Genomic DNA, 19,713 nt, shown 5'->3' with positions numbered 1-19,713 from the left:
AAAGGCAAAGCTGGACTCAAATATCTAGTTCTGCATTAACCTTAAGATTGCCTCTGGATTTCCAAACCAGTTAACTCTGTTCCCGTTCTACCTGGACGTTTTAATGGAAAATGGTTTTGGCTGGTTTCCTGTACTTTGTGTACTGCCCAAGGGATAGTAGCTTGACATAGGCAAATAACAACGGAAAGAGTTAACCCTAAGCTGAGGTTCTGTGTTTAAGCTGCCAAAAAGAATGGATTAATTAGATGTGGTTCACTAGAATAATTTCTCTAGAAATCTAAAACCTTTCTTGCATAAAAATTCAAGCCCAGAGAGGCTTCTGCCATAAAGAAAAACAATATGGACTTTCATATGGCTTGTGAGGGAGACATCCACATCTGATCAAATGCATGGGGCTGAACCAGCTACTAGGTATACACAGACTGCATTTAAATGGGAGAATTATCTTGACGCTGGCTGTCAAACGTGGCCAGAGCACCACTTGATCTGCTCAGATGTCAAGTTGGTGGATGAACTTGACTGGGCTACGGTCCCTGGTCCATACATCCACACAGTGATTGAGACGGCCTGAATCTGGTATCCACGGATGAATTCTAAAGCATCTGTAAATCCCCTTAAAACCAGAAGCAAATTTTTGTATCTGTGCACAAATGTTGGCTTTTGTGGGAATTAGGTGCTTAGCGTTCATCTAATTCTCAGACAGGACAACTGACCTTCAGAGTTTAAATATTTTCTAATTTTTTATGACTATAAACACAGACATAATACACTATTTTCACAGATGAGATACCAATGCTCGTTTTTTTCCTTTGTTCCCTTGCTCCTTCAGTCTTTCCATGTTCACCTGTATTATCCTCCCTCATCCCAGCTGTCATTCCAGGTAACCCATAGTAACACCCTGATGTGGATGATTCCGTACTTTTCTCAATACTCACAGTATCACATGGAAAATGTGCAGATTTATATTAATGTATATGCATATATTTGAATTTATAGAGTATTTCTGATCATCGTTTAAAAATGTGTCTTCTATTATATACACTCTGTTTTTTACTTTTCTTATTCAGTAATCTGTAATGAAAATCTGTTTAAGTTAGTATAGAAGCCAATTTATTCCTTGTTTTGGCTGTGTGGTATTTAGGGCACAGATGCGACATTCCAGGCGTGTGTTGCTTAATGATGGGTATATATTTGGAGAAATGTGTCCTTTAGTAGCAGTTTTGTTATATGACCATCATGGCGTGTACTCACACACACCTAGATGGTAGAGCCTACTACACACCTGGGCTATATGGCTTACCTATCGCTCCTAGGTTACACACCTGTACAGCAGGTGACTGCACTGAATACTGTAGGAGACTGTAACACAATGGTAAGTACTTGTGTGTTTAATCATGGCAAAACATATAAAATGTGCAGTAAAATTGTGGTATTATAATCTTGTGGGATCACGGTTACATATGTAGGTGGGCCCTCCTTGACCAAAATGTCTGTAGTTAGTCAGTCCCTGCTTTGGTGGGTGTTCATTTTTCTTCTTGCTGTTATTTTGTCAGTATAAACAATGTTTCAGTAAACATCATTGCACGTATATCATTATCAACCGTCGTTCTCATTGTTTTGGCAAAGATTCCTAAAGATGGCATCCCCAGGAGAAAAAGCATGTTCTAAAATTGAATCGATGCAGTCAGATGCAAAGCTCATATGATATCAGCATTAGGTAAGAATATGCTTTTACTGGCCGGGTGCGGTGGCTCACGCCTGTAATCCCAGCACTTTGGGAGGCCGAGGCGGGCGGATCACGAGGTCAGAAGATCGAGACCATCCTGGCTAACACGGTGAAACCCTGTCTTTACTGAAAATACAAAAAATTAGCCAGGCGTGGTGGCGGCACCTGTAGTCCCAGCTACTTGGGAGGCTGAGGCAGGAGAATGGCAGGAACCCGAGAGGCCAAGCTTGCAGTGAGCCGAGATCACGCCACTGCACTCCAGCCTGGGCGGCAGCGAGACTCTATCTCAAAAAAAAAAAGCAAAAAACGTCTTTTACCTTCTCACAATAGGTTTAATGCTTCTTTTAAATTTTTGCATGTATAGGTCCTATAAAATAGTATTTGTGGGTTTTTTTTGTTTGTTTTTTGTTTTTTTTTGAGATGGAGTCTCGCTGTGTTGCCCAGGTTGGAGTGCAGTGGCGCGATCTCGGCTCACTGCAACCTCCGTATTTTTAGTAGAGATGGGGTTTCACCATGTTGGTCAGGCTCGTCTTGCACTCCTGACCTCGTGATCCACCAGTCTTGACCTCCCAAAGTACTGAGATTACAGGTGTGAGCCACCACACCTGGCCATGATATTTGATTTTTAATTTAATTTGCATTTTCTGCCTACTAGTGGGTTTAAATATCTGGTAAAAGATCTACTGGCCATTTAGAATTTGTCTTTTTAGGATTTTCCTATGCACAGCCTTTGCCCATTTTCCTATTGATTTCTGTTGTCTTTTTCATATTAATTTTAGAGCTATTTATATCTTTATCATAGGTTGTTAACCATTTAGTATCATCTGCAGAAAAAAGTACTAAAATTATTTTCCAATATTTTAAATTTGCATGCCATATTTTGGTGCAATTTAATTTTTTGGAAATACAATTAAATACGTCTTTTATTGTTTTTTTCCTCTTTTTTGGAGACAGAACCTCACTCTGTCGCCCAGGCTGGAGTGCAGTGGCACAATCTCGGCTCACTGTAACCTCCACCTCCTGGGTTCAAGCGGTTCTCCTGCCTCAGCCTCCCCAGTAGCTGAGACTACAGGCATGTGCCATCACGCCCAGCTAATTTTTGTATTTTTAGTAGAGACTGGGTTTCACCATATGGGCCAGGTTGGTCTCGAGCTCCTGACCTCAGGTGATCAACGCGCCTCAGCCTCCCAAAGTGCTGGGATTACAGGCGTGAGCCACCGCGCCTGGCTGGGTTTTTTAGTTTAGAAGTTTTCTCCAACTCCCGGAATATTTTTATGGCCAATTTTTAGGATAAAAGTCTTTGTAGAAAATATGTGGAGAGTGAAAGTGTGGATGAGAAGATTTTTTACCTATTTATCATAAGGGCTTAACCTGTAAAATGTGTCATTTTATTAAATATTATAATGACTTGCAAAAAGTTTTATCCCAAATTTACTACCACTGTCAAAAAGTCACCATAAAAATCTCACATATGCCCTAATGAAAACGAACGCTTCACCTCAATACTGGTGAGGGGTTCCCAAGGGTGCTGTGATGTCTTGTGCTGACATTTTAAATCCTACTGAGGCCAGGCACAGTGGCTCATGCCTGAAATCCCAGCACTTTGGCAGGCTGAGGCAGGAGGATCCCTTGAGCTCAGGAGTTTGAGACCAGCCTGGGCAACATAGTGAAACTCAGTTTCTACAAAAAACAAAAAACAACAACCCCAAAATAGCCAGGAGTGGTGGCAGGCACCTGTGGTCACAGATTGTCAGGAGGCTGAAGTGGGAGGATAGCTCAAACCCGGGAGGCAGAGGCTGCCGTAAGTCGAGATCATGCCACTGCACTCCAGCCTGTGCAACAGAGAGACACCCGTCTTATAAATAAATTAATTAGTTAATTAATAGGCCAGGCGAGGTGGCTCACACTTGTAATCCTAACACTTTGCGAAGCTGAGGCAGGCGGATCACAAGGTCACGAGTTCAAGATCAGCCTGGCCAACACGGTGAAACCCCGTCTCTACTAAAATCACAAAAATTAGCTGGGCGTGATGACGCATGCCTGTAATCCCAGCTACTCAGGAGGCTGAGGCAGGAGAATCGCTTGAACCCAGGAGGCGGAGGTTGAAGTGAGCTGAGATCGTGCCACTGCACTCCAGCTTAGGTGACAGAGACTCCATCTCAAATAAATAAATAAATAAACCTATTGCGCGTTTGTTTATCATCACCCCTGTTTCCCTAGCAGCTTAGCCCTCCGTATGTCTTAGTGTTTGCTTCTGCCGGGCTTTTGGGGATATAATTTAGAAAGTATATTCAGTATCTTTACTCCAGAATTCACACAGCAGTGTGTGTTTGCCATGGTGGAGAAAGAAAGAATTCCGGCCTCTTAAATATTAACTTCCACAGAGGATAACCCATGGAACGGAGTGGCCAGCATCCCCTTCATTCACTGTGACATTTTCACAGTATTCGATAACTGACCCTCACACTTTGTTGTTGTTGTAGCTCTTTGGATCCATGTGGGAATTTGTGTGTGTCTGTATCTTCTGAGAATAACTGAGATATTTTGCTTGTAATGAATGGCAATGTATGAAATCCATTGTGCAAAGCTTGCTAAAAACAATTGTTTATAAAATTTTTCTTTAAATGTTGAACAGAAAAAAAAAACACAGAAAATTGTATTACTCGCTTTCTTTCTTTCTTTTTTTTTTGGGAGCGGGGGTGCAGGAGACTGAGTCTCACTCTGTTGCCCAGGCTGGAGTGCAGTGGTGCAATCTCGGCTCACTGCAACCTCCACCTCCTGGGTTCAAGCGATTCTCCTGCCTTAGCCTCCCAAGTAGCTGGGATTACAGGTGCCCGCCACCATGCCCAGCTAACTTTGTGTATTTAGTAGAGACGGGGTTTCACCATGTTAGCCAGGCTGATCTCGAACTCCCGAACTCTGGTGATCCGCCCATCTCGGCCTCCCAAAGTGCTGGGATTACAGGCGTGAGCCACCGTGCCTAGTCCTCTTTCTCTATACATGCATAGATATTGACAATCTCATTTTCCCTCATTTAGGGGGGCTTAAAAAATAATGACATGGGAAATATAAAGTTATTGAGAAAATAAAAACCGTTCAGAAACGTAGCCACAGAGGAAGGAAATAAAATTGCTCTCCAACTGAGGAATGCTAAGGCGAAGGTCAGCGATTGTGAAAGCTTTGTAGCGGAAGGTTGAAGAAGAGTTTTAAGGCCTTTGATTCCCCCTTTCCTTTGACAACATTAGAGTGAACACAGACTGTTTTGTTTTAGACCCTAATAAAGGCGACACTTAAAAAGCTGAATAACCACAGAACTTAGGCTTATTCCTGGGAGCGCAAATGGGACACCCCAGCATTTAATGCCTGCATTACAATAACGCAAAGGCCGAGGACAGCTTGACTTCCGGATATTCCCAACCCCTGTGAAAAACTACTTACTGGAATTTCCGAAGCTATGTGATATGTACTATGGGCATTCACAGGCCAGCCCTTCTAGCATCATTCCCATAATTGGAGCCACAGTCTCTTCCCAAGCCTCAGATGCCTGGAGATGCTGCCACTGTCCTCAAGGCTGCCTGAAGGAGCAACATCACTGCCACTGTTCCATGCATGAGGATGCCAAGGCCATGCCAAGGTCTCTCCAGGGCCTCCACCTCCTTATGCTTCCCTTGACGATAAGGCTGTGAGCACAACTTTCTTGCAGTGATAGGCAGAGAGACCCTCTGCCCTGCCAGGCTGTGCTGCCAGCTGGGTGCAGACCCAGAACACTGGGATCAGCGTCCCACAGGGCTCTGCTCATGTGCCCGTAGCTTCCTCAGGACTCTTAGCTTCAGATTTTCTACTGACCTCAGCTTGAAAAAATAAACTCTTCACTTGAACAATTAATAGTTTTTTGTTTTGTTTTGAGATGGAGTTTCACTCCTATTGCCCAGGCTGGAGTGCAGTGGAGCGATCTCAGCTCACTACAACCTCCACCTCCTAGGTTCAAGTGATTCTCCTGCCTCAGCCTCCCAAGTAGCTGGGATTATAGGCATGCACCACCAAGCCCAGCTAATTTTGTATTTTTTTTAGTAGAGACAGGGTTTCTCCATATTGGTCAGGCAGGTCTCGAACTCCTGACCTCAGGTGATCCAACATTTGCCTCGGCCTCCCAAAGTGCTGGGATTACAGGCGTGAGGCACTGCGCCCGGCCTTTTTTTTTTTTTTTTTTTTGAGATGGAGTCTCGCTGTGTCACCAGGCTAGAGTGCAGTGGTGTGATCTCGACTCACTGCAACCTCCGCCTCCCAAGTTCAGATGATTCCCCTGCCTCAGCCTCCCAAGTAGCTGGGACTACAGGCACCCACCACCACACCCAACTAATTTCTTTTTTGTATTTTTAGTAGAGACGGAGTTTCACCATGTTAACCCGGATGGTCTCTATCTCTTGACCTAGTGATCCGCCAGCCTTGGCCTCCCAAAATGCTGGGATTATAAGTGTGAACCACCACGCCCGGTCATAATTAATAGTTTTTTAGGAGTGTGGGGGTCTCAGTTTATACCTAAAATACAAATTTCTCTTTGTTCATCACAGCAGCAGCAGTGTGCATAGACTCAATTCAGCCTGTTATTTACATGACTTCTCCCCACTCTGGTGCACAGCACTTTTTCTCCTTGGAGCCGCAGATGTTGCTGATTTTCATTTGCGTAGCTAAAGTACTCATTCAAGTGATTTCCCGGAACAAAGGTATGATGTGTGTGTGTGTATATATACTAAATGTTAAATATATATATATATGTGTATATATATACTTATTATATCTATATCTATACCTAATAACCTTTGGTCAACAGAGCATTGCTCTCAGTTTTGAAAGTATTTTCTTCTTCTATCTCCATTCAAATTTCAAAGAAGATTAGAGTGCCTTGGACTTCTCCATTCTCCACCTCATAGTCTTCCTTAATTTGCTTAAACCATGACCTGAGGTTATCCCTGTGAAGATGGTATGGCAGGTCAATATTCCTTTTTATTTAAAAAATTTGTTTCCAGCTTTCTTGAAACAGGATTGACAAATAAAAATCCTATCTATCCAAGGTGTACAATGTGATGTTTTGGTATACATTCACATTGTAAAATGATGACCACAATCAAGCTAATTAACATGTTCATCTCCTCACACAGTTACCATCTCTTAATGTGTGGATCTATTCTCTTAGCAATTTTCAAGTAGATAATGTATTGTTATTACCTCCAAGCTATATGTTTCCATGGCCAGAACTTAATGATCTGATGCTTGCCGATTTGTTGCTTGGACTAACACCTCTCCATTCCCACGTCACTCACGGCCTCTGGTATCTCCCTCTGCTCTCTGTTTCTATGAGTTAAACTTCTTTAGGTTCCACGTACCAGTGAGATCATGCAGTATTTGCCGTATCTCACTTAGCACAGTGGCCTCTAAATTCATCCCTCTTTTTCTTTTCTTTTCTTTTTTTTTTTTGACAGAGTCTCACTCTGTCGCTCTGTCACCCAGGCTGGAGTGTGGTGGCACGATCTCGGCTCACTGCAGTTCCACCTCCCGGGTTCAAGTGACTCTCTTGCCTCAGCCTCCTGAGTAGCTGGGATTACAGGCATGCATCACCACACTTGGCTAATTTTCTTTTTCTTTTTTTTTTGTATTTTGAGTAGAGATGGAGTTTTATCATGTTAGTCAGGCTGGTCTGGAACTCCTGACCTCAGGTGATCCGCCCGCCTCAGCCCCCCAAAGTGCTGGGATTACAGGTGTGAGCCACTGCGCCCAGCCAGTTCATCCCTCTTTAAATGAGTTACTATGTGAACAGCACTTAGAACAGTGCCTGGTAGCAACGAGCATTCAGATAACTTCAGCTCCTGCTGTTCCCTTTCTCATCTAACTCTTTGTAGGGATCCCTGCCCATCCCACCACACCCCTGCTATTCTCTCATACAAGCCTGATGTAGAGAAAGACGACTCGGCTAGAAGGCCTGGCTCTGAGATGCATCATGCCAGGCCAGTTCCGGTATCCAAAGGTCACTCTGGTCTTTCCCATGTTCCTGGAACTACTGGAAAGGGATCCCCTGTCACTAGGTAGCACACACAGCCAGGAAGTCACGGTGCAGGGGTTAGATTACAGCCTCAGGCGGTCTGTCCAGGCCGTATGTTCATGGGGTCAAAATACCGGGCTGTGGCACGGCTCAGACGGCAGGTCTAGACCAGGATCCTGCAATGAGCATTGTGCCGTGATTCGGCAACACGGATTCCAGGGGCGGAAAGGTGTGATCCGTTTCCTCACCTATCAAGGGTCATGGCTGACATTCCCACAGCAAAGGACAGGTTAACCAGAGAGGTGCGTAACAAACTTATTTAATCAAATTTTTATGTGACACAGGAACCTTCGGAAATGAGGATCCAAAGACTCGGGAAAAACCATTTTTATGCTTCAGTTAGAAGACGGATGGACAGCTGTGTAGCAATGTGATTGGACAGGAGGGTCTGACCGAATGCTAATAGACTGAGGGGAGAAAGCCCATGAGGCCTGTCTGTTCAGACTCTTCCCGGCCTCTTGGTGCAGCGCTCCTTCCTCCTGGCGCGGGGCAGGACCCTCTAGAATGCGTGTCCTCAAGGGAGGAGAGAGAGAACAACCATTTTAGGTTTTATGGCTGTCTTTTGGGGAGAGGGGTCCTAGTTTGTATGACCTGCCTTGGGGAAGAGGAATTCTGGTCGCTGTCACTCGCTTTGTGGGGGAAAGAGCAGTGGGAGGCAGGAGGATGGGAGAAGTTCAGAGAGCCACTCTGCTGCTGAGGCTGCTCCCGAGTCTTTCCAATCTCCTTTAGTTCCACGTACTCCCAGGCCAAGTACAACAGTTGCGGGATTGTTTTCTGAGACCTGTCAGGACAGAAGACCCAGTTCCTGGTACGGCATCATCCCTAGATCAAAAGACTGTAACAGCATTCACTCCTTCCAACCGGTTCAAATGCCAGTCCTGCCTCTTACTTATGTGTGACCATAGCAAGTGTTCTAACCTGTTTGCTCCTCTGTAAACAAGGGATGTTAACAGTGACTACTTCAGGGGGTTGTAGTGAAGATTAAATGTATGTTATGTATGTAACATGGTGGAACGGTGCATGGCATGTTGTGAAAGACTAACGTGTTAACATGTCAAGTATGACAGGGTCTTACAGAGAGTGGGGATGCAGGGCAGGTGAGAGAGCTGCCAACACAGGTCATAGGATAAAGGTCTGGATGGAAGAGGGGGCAGAAAGTTTGTGGAATGCTGCAGTTGGGCACCACTGCAGTTGGGGGAGGCCAGTTCACAGGGGGACCCAGGCAGCAGTGCATTTCCTGCATTGACCATGTTTACTTAAGGAAAATCTTTATTTTAGGCACCTGCTGATGTGAACCAAGGTCCCCTCACTGAGTCCTTCCTGCTCCCCATCTGAACTTCAGACGGGCCCTGCCCCCAGCTCCTGCGGTTTGTACTTCCTACCTCTGCGTTAAGCATGCAGTTCTTGCACCTGCCACTAACCTAATACATACTTTGCCCATAGGACGTGTTTATTGACTGCACGTAAGCTCCATGAAGAGAGGATTTTGCATCTGCTTTGTTCACGGTTTTGTCTCTGTCATCATCAGCTGTATAATGGATGCTGGCACAAAGTAGGTGCTCAGTATATCTTCACTGAAGAGTAGGTGCTCAGTACGTCCTCACGGAAGAGTAGGTGCTCAGTACGTCCTCACTGAATAGCAGGTGCTCGGTATGTCCTCACGGAAGAGTAGGTGCTCAGTGTGTCTTCACTGAATAGCAGGTGCTCAGTATGTCTTCAAGGAAGAGTAGGTGCTCAGTATGTCCTCACTGAAGAGTAGGTGCTCAGTATGTCCTCACCGAATAGCAGGTGCTCAGTATGTCTTCACTGAATAGCAGGTGCTCAGTATGTCTTTACTGAATAGCAGGTGCTCAGTGTGTCTTCACTGAAGAGTAGGTGCTCAGTATGTTCTCACCGAATAGCAGGTGCTCAGTATGTCTTCACTGAATAGCAGGTGCTCAGTATGTTCTCACCGAATAGCAGGTGCTCAGTATGTCTTCAAGGAAGAGTAGGTGCTCGGTATGTCCTCACTTAATAGCAGGTGCTCAGTATGTCTTCACTGAATAGCAGGTGCTCAGTATGTCCTCACTGAATAGCAGGTGCTCAGTATGTCTTCAAGGAAGAGTAGGTGCTCAGTATGTCCTCATGGAACAGTAGGTGCTCAGTATGTCTTCACTGAATAGCAGGTGCTCAGTATGTCTTCACAGAAGAGTAGGTGCTCAGTGTGTCCTCACAGAACAGTAGGTGCTCAGTATGTCTTCACTGAATAGCAGGTGCTCAGTATGTCTTCACCGAACAGTAGGTGCTCAGTGTGTCTTCATGGAATGCGTGGCTGTGTGAATTAGTGGGTGAACTGTGACAGGACTCTGAGTCGTCTTAGGGAGGCACAACTATGCCCCTCGCTGGAAGAATTAGGGGAGGGCAGGTAAGATAAATGCACTCCTCTTCTGAGAGTGCTCATCTGCCAATGGGAGAGATGCTGTTTAGTTTACCATATTTCTTTTCAGCTCTCTCCACCCCGAGTTAAATAAGCTGGTCCTCATAGCCATCATCCAAGGTTCCAAGTTTCAACTGCCCCACCTCAGGTGTGATGTCTGTGGAATATTGAACCTGAAACGATAAGCCTCCAAGCCTAAACTTGAAAAATGATGATGGCTATCACAGGAAATTACATTCTCAATGGAACATGATACAGAGGAAATTAAGTCTGTCTTGCTGCCTTGACACATAGACACCACCAATGTCTACTTTAGCAAATGTGCACTTCTAGGCTCTAAGCTTTCTGAGGGCAGCACATCTACACCATTGTGACTTCAGCACCTGGTCTCTTCCACTGCTTGTTACACAGGAGGTGACAGGAATGATTTGATTAATGAATATATGATTTTAGTGAGTCATCTAATTCAGGTGGTATATTGAAAATAGATATGTCTTTTTCATGGAAGGCTATTAGTGGTAAAAGCCTGGATTAGAAATCAGAAAGAAAACTTTGGCTTTAGTCAAACCAGTTATGGGAAGTTGACTAAATTCCTTAGTCTCTTCAACACTTTTGTAAGTATGTTTGTGGTATAAATGAACCATAGAATTATAGTTCATAATTTAAGATGGAAAACATCACTTATTTTTGTTCCTTAAATGAGTCAGAAAGTAAGTGACCTAAAGCATTGAAAATTATTACATTTGTTGCATAAATGGTACTTTAAAGAACCATTAAATAGTTTATCTGTATAATTTCTGTTTTACCTACAGAATGTAAAAGTAACGTAAATTTTGTAAACTGGGAAATACTAATAAAATGTAACCTGTTATATTACATTTCAACTTTATTTAATTCTCCAATGATTAGTGCAATTGCAGAAGTTTTGCTTTAATACTCTTTCAACCTTTTCGTTTTGTTTTGTTTTGCCTTTAGTACTTCGACTTTGCTGCTTTCCGACTACCACAGAGTGAAGTTTTTCTTTTTGTTATTGTCCATATTAAATTTTGATGAACTCTCTGTGTAGCCGAGGTTTTAGTGGCTCTTGGGTTGTTATAGTCAAATACTTTAGGGCAAACACTTTATAGGATACACTTATTCCAAGTAAATAACTCAGTAGGAAGCTCATTTCTGCATATTTCTTTACTGCTTGCTCATCTAGTGTGACAAATGCCCTTTCAAAAGATTCACAACACTGAATGCTTTCAATCTTGGGCAAGGTGAGACCAAATTAGCTCGAACCGCAGATTCTGAATATTTAATGAAGCATTAATGAACAACCAACAAAATAAAAAACTTACAGTTTGTTGTTTTGACAGACCTCAAACCAAAAAACTTGTTTTAAATTGGTGCAGTCTTTTCATTTCCACCATTACCGTTGAAAGTCTGCCAGTAATTTCACTATAAACCCTATTTCCAGAGAGATTCTATTTGGCAATAAAAATTAATTCTGATTTAAGAAGTTTTTCATGTTGCTGTAATGTATCACACAATTATAGTTTCTAAATTCATATGACTCTAGGGAATATGAATCTGCTAGCAATTCCACCCCCCTTTTTTTCTCCAACAGTATGGAAGACAAATGACCAAAGAGATTTTTAAAATTTTTCTTTTTTTGGGGCTATACAAAATATTTAATCAGTGATATCGTTTGTTACTCCTGGGCATATATAAAAACTTGATATGCTTTCTTAAAGGAAGTAGCAACCTGATAATAATTACTTTCCTGTGTAAGTCTTACTTATAAAAATAAATTCAAATTATTAATATAATGCACAAGAATGAACGCATTTTACATAAGTGGGAGATACTACTCTAAGCTTGGATATTTCTGATCCAAATCCCTACATAATTGTGTGCATATGTTAGTAATGGTAATGCTAGCTCCCGTAACAAAAAAATCCTCACACAGCAACAGTTCATTTGAAGCTCATGAAGCAGTCCTGGATGGGGGTGTCTATTGCGGGGCTCTCTCCTATATAATTGCCTAGGCAGCTGGTGTGAAAGAGACTGTCATCTTCAAAGACTGACATAATGACCTCGAAGATTGTCCTAATTGCCTTCATCCCTAGTATCTGGAAGAGAAAACGAACATGGGCGAGTGTGCTTGTGAGTTTTATAGACAAGATCTGGAAGTGGAACATGTCCCTTGCACTCAGATGCCATTGACTAGAGCTCATAGCAGCAAGGGAGGTTGGGAGATGCAGGCTCATTTCTCACATAAAAAGAAAATGGTCTGGGCATGGTGGCTCACGCCTGTAATCCCAGCATTTTGGGAGGCTGATGCGGGAGGATCACCTGAGGTCAGGAGCTCGAGACCAGCCTGGCCAACATGGTGAAACCCCATCTCTACTAAAAGTACAAAAATTAGCCAGGCGTGGCAGCAGGTACCTGTAATCACAGCTACTTGGGAGGCTGAGGCAGGAGAATCGCTTGAACCTGGGAGGCGAAGGCTGCAGTGAGCCGAGATGGTGCCATTGCACTCCAGCCCGGGGAACAGGAGTAAGACTTCCTCTGAATAAAAAAAAAAAAAAGAAAAAAAATTAGCTGGGCATGGTGGCGCATGCCTGTAATCTCAGCTACTCAGGAGGCAGGAGAATTGCTTGAACTTGGGAGGCGGAGGTTGCAGTGAGCTGAGATCGCACCACTGCACTCCAGCCTGGGAGACAGAGAGAGACTCCATCTCAAAAAAAAAAAAAAAAAAAAAAAAAAGAGAGAGAGAAAATGACAGCACAGGTTTAGGAGAACAATGACTAACCTTTACCATAATATGCACGCTTGATTCACTACGTTGAGACCAAAGTAGTATTGCTACGTTTAAACTTTCAATGTAAAATAAAGGCATTGGTGTGTCCTGTTTATTTTCTGTAAATTATCTACTGTGGGCGAATGGGTATCTAGTCCAAACTTAAGCAAAGTTGGATTAGAGAAAAAGTCTAGTTAAATACTCTCTTTGAAAATATATTCACAGTTAATCTTTTTCCTAGAAATACTGATTTAAAAAATTAAAGTTACCATGATTGAATGGATATCTTCGAGGAAATAGATAACTTAGGATGTATTTCATCAACCTTCCAATACTCCTCTGTAGTTGACCTGAGCCACATGACAGTGACTGGTCTCTAATACACTTCACCTGTCATAGTCAATGTTTTGGAAATCAAAGTCTTTGTTTATGCTATAGCTTCGTAAGTTAAGTATTATAATAGAAGTCACATGGGATGACACAATGATCCCTAATTAATAAAATATGATACCAATAACTATCTCTTTAAAAAAGATTGGCCAGGCGTGGTGGATCATGTCTATACTCCCAGCACTTTGGGGGACTGAGGCGGGCAGATCTCTTGAGGTCAGGAGTTCAAAACCATCCTGGCTCACATGATGAAAGCCCATCTCTACTAAAAATACAAAACAGCCAGGCATGGTGGCAGGCGCCTGTAATCCCAGCTACTTGGGAGGCTGAGGCAGGAGAACTGCTTGAACCCAGGAGGTGGAGGTTGCAGTGAGCCAAGATCACGCCACTGCACTCCAGCCTGGCCGACACAGCAAGACTCCATCTCAAAAAAAAAAAGATTATTATAATATGGTTTTGTCAAGTAGATCGTTTCAGAAATCGTGTCTCCAATGACCTTGATAAATCAAATCCTTATTTTTAGCAAATTCATGGAGACCAGAAACAGACCTTGGAAGTCCTGGAAGCTGCTCCATTTGCTTCTAGGGCCTGCATGTCACCATGATCCATTAACCTCCTCTGTAACATTAATGAGTGGCTTGTATGCATCAGAAATAGGGGCACGATGATGAATAGGAGCTTACGGTCTAGTGAAGGGATGCACATATGACACCGTCACCCTCTGCCACTGCAGAGCTGGCACTGCACACATTCATAGCAAACAGAAAAGCCAAGGACGCAGCGTGGGCTGCCTACCTTCAGTAGCAGAACTGAAAATCAATGCGTGAGAGATGTACTGGCGGGAATGACACCTGGCTTTGACCGGTGAAAGATTCTCTGTCCTGGGCCCGTGCATGCTGAAAAATGCACTGTAGTCATCCTAAATTCACTAACCCGGCCAGGTAGGCACTGGCTCTTCGGTAAAAATTAAATATTCATCATAGGCAGAACTATTTTTGAAGCTCTAAATGATAATTCCTAAGGAAAACTGTAATTGGCCATTCCATCGAGCTCTGACACTGCTCATCTCTTTCTCTCAGCTTACAGGGTGGGGCGTGATTAAGACTCTCTCCCCATGGTTCCAAATTCTACCCATCCAGTCACCAGTGACAAGCGTAGAGGTAAGAGTGGCCGAAAGAAATGCTAAGGCACCATGGCCAAGCTGGTTTTAGGGGTAGCCTTATTATCATCCGTATTATCCTTCATATCTTGGCGATACCAGACCGTCAATAAAGACTTCAGGCTACCTCCCCTCCCCTCTCCTTCTTCTCCACAGCCTGTGGTCCAGGCCCCTTCTCTCAGCCACCAACTTGTATTCCACGATATATATATATATATTTGTCACTGCGTCTCATCAAAGGTTTTCTTTCCTGTGTCCCATAGCTTGGCACTTACTAGAGAGCTAATAGTCTAACCTAGCTGCAGCAGTACACTTGCATAATAAAGGATGCCTTAGAAAGCACAGGTTTTTGGCCGGGCGCGGTGGCTCAAGCCTGTAATCGCAGCACTTTGGGAGGCCGAGGCAGGCAGATCACAAGGTCAGGAGATCGAGACCATCCTGGCTAACCCGGTGAAACCCAGTCTCTATTAAAATACAAAAAAATTAGCCGGGCGTGGTGGCGGCCCCTGTAGTCCCAGCTACTCGGGAGACTGAGGCAGCAGAATGGCGGGAACCCGGGAGACGGAGCTTGCAGTGAGCCCAGATCGAGCCACTCACTCCAGCCTGGGCGGCAGAGCGAGGCTCCATCTCAAAAAAAAAAAAAAAAAAAAGAAAACACAGGTTTTCAGTGCTCCAAAGTGACTCCACTAGTAGAGATAGAGATCTTAGAGAGCATGGATTACTGGTGGTAAAAGTAACTGTGGGATGGAGATCATTTTAGTGCCTTTGGTAGACAGACTCCTAAAACAGCCACCTGTAATCTCTACCTCCTGGTATTTATGCCTGTGTAATCTGCCCTTGCAGGTGGACTGCAAGTAATAATTCAATTCTAAACCAATACATATGGCAAGATAAATGAAATACTACTTACGTGGTTAGTTTATGAAAATCCAAGATTTTCAGCTTGTTAGCAGGCTTTCTCTCCCGCCTTCTTGGCTTGCATGTTATAATGAAGAAATCTGCTGTGTGGGAGGGGCCCACATGGCAAGAAACTGAGGGCGGCCTCTGCTAGCAGACAGCAGACACTGCAGCCCTCAGTCTAGGAGCCCACAGGGACTGAGTGCCGCCAAAAATCACTGAGTAAGCTTAGAGGGGAATCTTTCACAGTTGAGTCTTCAGATGAAACTGCAGACCTTTGGCTGACGTTTTGATTGTAGTCTTGTGAGAGACTGAGAAACAGGACACTGCTAAGCCATGCCCTTATTTGTGACACACAGAAACCGTGAGTCATTAATGTGTGTTGTTTTAAATGGCTGCATTTTGGTGTGATTTGTTACTCAGCAATTGATAGCCAATCCATGCCTTACACTGCAGCATTGAGATGGCTACAGACTCTGCTTACTTGGGAGTGATCTCCTAGAGGCAAGAACAGTGTCTTTTGTATTTTAACATCATTACTACCTAACAGTAAATACTTGTTGATTGAATTTATGAACAAATACACTTGTGTATGTAAAGCCACTGGTCTCCAGTCCTCCGTACTGTGCAGCTTCGGACAAAAGTGTGTTCTCGTGGTCTCCTTTTGCTTGGTGGGAGCAGGTGGAGGGGAAAGGCTGGTGATTCCATTGTGTTGGCAAAGCTAAAGGGATATGACCATATGGTCCTGTGTGTCCTCACACCAGGTCCTGCCAGAGCCGTGGCCAGGCTCCTGTTGAAGCTGTTCTGCAGGCCTGTGTCCTTCGAAAACTTCTCCGCACAGCAAAGTTCTTCACTGTGTAATTTTTATCAATTGAACTGTCTTTTACAATTCACAGCGTTTTAGATTCCAGAAGCACTTTACTGGCTGTATAGATCAGTGTTTTATCTGCTTAATTATGTATTAATTACAAAGCTTTATCACTCTATAAATACATTCTATGTTGTATTATATCAAAGGAAAAATTGTAAATTCACAGACACAATAAATGTGCGAGTGTAAAACCTGGGGCCCGTGCTTGTGTCACTTCATGTTTATTGTTAAGCAGTTAAATTCTAAAGCCCACTCTGCGGATGTTGGTGGAGGATGTAAATGGATAATAATGAATAATAATGACAAAAAGCAATTGCTAGGCTTTAGGGCTTGCCAAACAATAGAAGCTCTTGATATTTTGAAACGAGGGTATGCAAGAATGAAGCAAATTCAAACTGATGTGTTTGCTTTCAGCATGAAGAATATGAATTAGAAAAATCTGGAGGTGGAGAAATGGCATTTGCTGCCTCTCTCTGAGGTTAATATTCATTCAGCAATAAACCACTCCGTTGTAGACCAGATGTCTGGAGGAACTGAGAGATCCTCGGATTTTCCATGCATGGTGTGGTCACGTGGGTATGGTAAGATTCTTAGCCCTTCTATTGTTCTTGTATTTTGTAGCTGTTTTGATAGGTAGAATATAAGAGTAAAACATCCATTAATTATTGGCATCAAGGAATTGAAATATTTCCTAAAGTAGAAAAGCTAGAATGTTCTCTGGGGGTTTAATTTAAATTACAGTTTTAGTTTTTTTTAAACCTGTAATCTACCTAAAGCAGGTGTTTGTTTTGAAGATAATAGTTTAAAAAGTCTTTTCTCTGTGCATCGTAATCAGGGTAATATTTGAGTCATATTAATTTATTTTATATGGTGATTATTGGCCCATTACATTTATGTAACAGAGACCAGATCTGTATTGTTCTTTAAGTTTTGAAGAAAGAAGAGGGTTGCCAATCACTTTTCTCATTGAAATTGAGCGTTTAAATTTCTAGTGCTTAATTCCACGAGAGCTGCGTAATGGCAAAAGAGCTTCATTATTCACCAGAAAGAATCTGGAGAGCAGAATAATACATCCCTTGAAAGGATAATTATTTAAACAGAATTAGTGCAGATTTTGTCTCTAAATTGGGGATAGCATTAGAACTTAACTCATATGGCTGGAGTGCTAGATGATACTTGGTATTAATCAAATGGGGGTTATAAATTGCTGAGAGCAGGGCTAGGCACGCAGTCATGGCTTGCTCACTTCAGATTCAGTTCTTCTGCACAAGCGTCCTCATCTTGCTCATGCGATACTCCGATACACACAATTACACCTCTGTAGCTCATCTGATCTTCTCTACGAACCCTTGAGTTCATTTTCCAGGATTTCTGTAACAAAATACCACATGTGTGTGGCTTAAAGCATCAGAAGTGTGTTTTCTCACAGCACTGGAGACCAGGAGTCCAAAATTTAGACATCAGCAGGGCCACGTCCACCCCCCAAGACTCTGGGTAGAATCCTTCCTTTCTTCTTCCCAGCTCCTCGTGGTGAATGTCATTTGGGGGTGTTCCTTGACTCACAGCCACATCACCCTAATCTCTGTTTCTGTCATCCCATAACGTTCTCCCTGTGTGTCTCCGTCTTCCTATAAAGATACCAGTTAATTGAACGAAGGTCCATCCTACTCCAGAATGACCTCATTTTAACTAATTACATCTGCAACGACCCTATTTCCAAATAAAGTCACATTCTTAGGTACCAGGGTTGAGGATCTCAGCATATCTTCTTGGCAGACACAATTTAACCAGTAAGAGCCCCCAGTACTATATAAAAACTATAAAGTACTTTTGGGGCCAGGCACGGTGGCTCATGACTGTAATCCCAGCACTTTGTGAATCGGAAGGGGGAAGATTGCTTGAGTTCAGGAGTTTGAGACCAGCCTGGGCAACATAGTGAGACCGTGTCTTTACCAAAAATTAAAAAAAATCGTCCGGGAATAGTGGCAGGCACCTGTAGTTCCAGCTACTTGAGGGGCTGAGGTCTGCTGAAGCCTAGAGGGTTGAGGCTGCAGTGAGCCATGATTGTGCCACTGCACTCCAGCCTGGGTGACAGAGTAAGATGCTGTCTCAAGGGAAAAAAAAAAAAAAAAGGAAAAGTATGAAATATTTTGTTATAATAAATACAGCCCTTAGCAATGATGAAAACATCCCTTTTTGTAAAAGCTCATTCTCTTTGGGTGATTACATAGCCTCCCGAATACTGTCTCTGCTCTTCCGCTTTTTTCTGTTTTGAGACAGAGTTTCTCTCTAGTCGCCCAGGCTGGAGTGCAGTGGCGCGATCTCAGCTCACTGCAACCTCCGCCTCCCGGGTTCAAGCAATTCTCCTGCCTCAGCCTCCCGAGTAGCTGGGATTACAGGCATGTGCCACCATGCCAGGCTAATTTTGTATTTTTGTATTTTTATTTTTTAAGTAGAGATGGAGTTTCTCCATGTTGGTCAAGCCAGTCTCAAACTCCTGACCTTAGGTGATCTGCCTGCCTCGGCCTCCCAAAGTGCTGGGATTACAGGAATGTGCCACCATGCCCAGCTAATTTTGTAATTTTTTTTTTTTTTAAAGTAGAGATGGGATTTCTCCATGTTGGTCAAGCTGGTCTCAAACTCACCTCAGGTGATCTGCCTGCCTCGGCCTCCCAAAATGCTGGGATTACAGGTGTGAGCCACTGCTCCCGGCCTCCTCTTGCTCTTATATAAGAGATGTCAGGTACGTGGTAACGTGTGCCAATGAAGGAGGGGGTTTCTCAGAGCTGTGTGGTGTCTTCTAAGCGAGCAGTCCCTGCTGCAAAATGGCTGGCCTAGATGGAACCTCAGACTCAGGTCACTGAGACACAAGTGGTTCTGTCTGTTATTTTAGGGTGGTATGCAATATATGTATATATTTATTTATTTTATTTAATAATATAATTTTATGTTGTAACAAACATATAAAATTACCATTTTTACCATTTTAAAGTGTATAATAAGTGGCATTAAAAACATTTACAGGCCAGGTGCGGTGGCTCACGCCTGTAATCCCAGCACTTTGGGAGGCCGGGGCACGTGGATCACGAGGCCAAGAGATCAAGACCATCCTGGCCAACATGGTGAAACCCTGTCTCTACTAAAAATACAAAAAATTAGCTGGGTGTGGTGATGTGCACCTGTGGTCCCAGCTACTCAGGAGGCTAAGGCGGGAGGATCACTTGAACCCAGGAGGCAGAGGTTGCAGTGAGCTGAGATTGCGCTACTGCACTCCAGCCTGGTGACAGAGTGAGACTGTGTCAAAAAACAAGCAAGCAAACAAAAAATCCTCCTAGTGAGCATAAAACGGCAGCACACTGTTGTGATTTGCAT

Source organism: Macaca nemestrina, chromosome 3, assembly GCF_043159975.1.
Source record: "Macaca nemestrina isolate mMacNem1 chromosome 3, mMacNem.hap1, whole genome shotgun sequence".
In the NCBI taxonomy this organism is placed as follows: Eukaryota; Metazoa; Chordata; class Mammalia; order Primates; family Cercopithecidae; genus Macaca; species Macaca nemestrina.
This window is presented reverse-complemented; position numbering follows the sequence as displayed.